This window comes from Thamnophis sirtalis, unplaced genomic scaffold (genome assembly GCF_051295495.1).
Source record: "Thamnophis sirtalis isolate CommonGarterSnake01/CBP01778 unplaced genomic scaffold, rThaSir2_p1.2 scaffold_4, whole genome shotgun sequence".
In the NCBI taxonomy this organism is placed as follows: Eukaryota; Metazoa; Chordata; class Lepidosauria; order Squamata; family Natricidae; genus Thamnophis; species Thamnophis sirtalis.
This window is the reverse complement of record NW_028261384.1, coordinates 124,602,856-124,606,253: the sequence shown is the minus strand read 5'-3', so window position 1 is coordinate 124,606,253 and position 3,398 is coordinate 124,602,856. Positions and strand designations below refer to the sequence as shown.

Below are 3,398 nucleotides of genomic sequence, written 5' to 3'. Positions count from 1 at the left end.
CAGAGATGGTGGGGGTTTTCAAGATCGTCTGCAGAGAGGCATTTTTTAAAAAGAAAATCCTGAAAAGGATTTGGAGAGATTTGCAACTGGTCTTTGGTGGGGGGGGGGAATCCCCAAAACCAGGAGCACAGCCCATTCCCCTTGCCAAGAAGACTGTTTTCTTTTTAAAAACCCCTCTGCAGAAGCTTCTCTGTGGAAGCTTCCAAGGCTGTAGGCAAGCAGAGATGGTGGGGGTTTTCAAGATCGTCTGCAGAGAGGCATTTTTTAAAAAGAAAATCCTGAAAAGGATTTGGAGAGATTTGCAACTGGTCTTTGGTGGGGGGGGGAATCCCCAAAACCAGGAGCACAGCCCATTCCCCTTGCCAAGAAGACTGTTTTCTTTTTAAAAACCCCTCTGCAGAAGCTTCTCTGTGGAAGCTTCCAAGGCTGTAGGCAAGCAGAGATGGTGGGGGATTTCAAGATCGTCTGCAGAGAGGCATTTTTTAAAAAGAAAATCCTGAAAAGGATTTGGAGAGATTTGCAACTGGTCTTTGGTGGGGGGGGGAATCCCCAAAACCAGGAGCACAGCCCATTCCCCCTGCCAAGAAGACTGTTTTCTTTTTAAAAACCCCTCTGCAGAAGCTTGAATTCCAGAACTCTTCCATGCCCTCCCTCCTCGTTTCATGGCAGCCGAAGCAACAGTGAAGCAGAGGCTGACACTCCTTGTTTAGGTAATTCTGAGGTGGTTGATGGTTCTGTGAGTGCCTGTCCTTTATAATTTTCCACGTTGCCTTGATGGTTTTTATTCCAGTGACTTTGTCTTCCCTGTTCTTAGGCTTAGGAAAAAAAAAATGGTTTCATTGGCAGTCTTTTTTTTTGGGGGGGGGGGATTTTTTTTTTTTTGGTGTTTTCCTAGCACTGTCATAGTTTGTGGGTGTGGGTGGGTGTGTAATGTCCCACAGTTATCTATGCATTAATAATGATCTAGTAATATTAATAATATCTAGTAATTAGTAATATCTAGTAATAACATCGTCTTGGCCACTCCCACCAGGTCACATGGGTGGCAAGCCACTCCCATCCGGTCACATGGGCAGCAAGCCACTCCCACAAAGGAGGCCACGCCCACAGAGTAGGTTCGAACAATTTTTGAAACCCACCCCTGTTTGCAGGCCTCTGAAACTCTCTGCATGCCCCGTTTTTCACAAAAAAATGAGGACTGCAGAGGGTTTGGGAGGTGTGCTGAGTGAAAAAAAAATTTTTTTTTTAATTTACCTCTTCAAAATCTTGGTGCGTCTTATACTCTGAAAAATATGGTACGCTTCTGCCGATGGATAGTTTGGGATGCAAATTCTCACTCCGATATCTGTGAAGATTCTCAGCCATCCAGGTCACGGTTGTCCCAAATGTACTTTTTCAAGATGCAAATGTACTACCCCGATATCAATTTTGCGATCTGCATTCTCTTCTCTTTTAGGTCTAGTTGTCGCCATGCCTCAGAAGTTGGCCTATTCGGTGTTGGTACTCTTTGTGGCATTGCTGCTGGGATCCTTGCCAACGCTTGCCCAGAGAGAAACCCCTCATGGCAAATTCAACCGGCAGCATGTCGCCGCAAAGCCCAATAGCGGAGTGGACGCCCGGGCCTATTGCAACCTGATGATGCAACGAAGAGGAATGACAAACATCAAGTGTAAACCTACCAATGCCTTCATCCATGGGGAAGCCACAGCAGTGAAAGTCATCTGCAAAAATGGAGGCACTTACTCAAGTGATAATTACTACGACAGCAATAACGCCTTTGAGCTCACCGTTTGCCGTGTGACAGGGGGAGGAGCCACACCTCCCAATTGTAATTACCGAGGCACGGTTAGCACCCAGCACATCCGAGTTGCCTGCATAAATGGCCTGCCGGTGCATTTCAAGCAAGCTCTTTAGAAATATCGACAACCATGATGGCTAGTTAGGGATTATATATCTTCAGCTGCTTTAGAAGCCAAGATTATTTCCTATTTTTACTGCAATGGTGTATTTCAGTTACAATTTGCTCTTTTTCTTAGTTTCTTTCTACCTGCCTTCCCCTCTTCTTTCAGTCTTCCTCTCCAACTGTTTTAGACAAGCTGGGGACATCCAAATAGATTGGGCTATGATTCCCCATGATTCCCAGCCAGCTTGGCTGACAGGAACTCTGGGAGATGTAGTCCCAATACAATTGTGGGGGATCTGAGCTGTGGCAGGCCTTCATTTGCTCACCATATCTGGGTCTGGTGACCATAAGATAGCTGCAAAGTGATACAGAAAAACTTCCAGGAAATTCTAGATGTTGTAGTTTACACATCGTAAAGTGGTGAGGTCTAAAATATAGTCAGGTCTGAAGTTTTTGCTGTGATCTAACAGACATTCAACCCCAATTATGGCAATAATATATTTCAGTCTCTCTTTTTTTGTTTGTTCTATACTGCCTTCTAGTGGCTGTGAATCAAAATGACTGTTGTATCCATCAAAATGTTGATATAGTTTCTCTAACGTCAAACTTTCTGTTTTTCTGCCTTCTGAGGAAAATTGAGGCTAATAATTCTGCACAGAAAACTGGATATTGGAGTATATAGCAGCCACCCCAAACTAGCATTCTTCATCTATGTGACTTAAATATCACAACTCACTTCTCCCATGGGCGATGACATATGAGAAGTCGTGGTATTTAAAATGCTACATGCCCAAATTACGTTTATAGGGTCAGAGGTTTTTTTTTTGCTAGGAAATGTAGCCATCTTTCATTTTAAACTAGACCATTTGCTTTCCTTCCTGAGGAAATGTGTTTTGAAACATAATGCTGGTCTGTGACCATAATACAAATGCGATGTGAAAGGGTTTAATTCCAAATCGAAGCATTCCATTTCATACCCCAATCTTCACTCAGCAATTCGTCCCATCCCCCATGGCACAGATATACCAGTATCCAAGCCCCCTGCTACCTTGGAAAAGATACCTAGCTCCGATGAAGGTGAAGTCATACCTGAACCAGATGACGAATCAAGTTCTGACTTTGGAGATGATACAAGACCAAAATTGTTTTCTCAGGAGGAGATGAATGATTTGGTAAGAGACTTGAATCTTCCCAAAGATGCCGCTGAGTTACTTGGATCAAGGCTGAAAAGCAGGAATTTATTGTTGCCAGGAGTGTCATCTTCATGGTTCAGACATTGTGAAAAGGTGTTCATTCCTTACTTTGTCCAGGAAGACAAGTTGGTTTATTGCATCGATGTTGAAGTCTGATGGGTCAATTTAAAATCCAATATGATTCAGAGCAATGGCGTCTTTTTATACATTCTTCAAAAAGAAGTCTCAAAGCAATTTTACTCCACAACGGTTTTTACGCTTCCATACCTGTAGGTTATTCTGTACACTTGAAGGAAACCTAC

At 43.3% G+C, this 3,398-nt stretch overlaps 1 pseudogene; it reads left to right on the top strand.

Annotated features, from left to right (window-relative positions):
* The first annotated feature begins 1,417 nt into the window (after positions 1-1,417).
* Positions 1,418-2,852, top strand: LOC148046383 (ribonuclease pseudogene; annotated as a pseudogene).
* Positions 2,853-3,398: the final 546 nt, after the last annotated feature.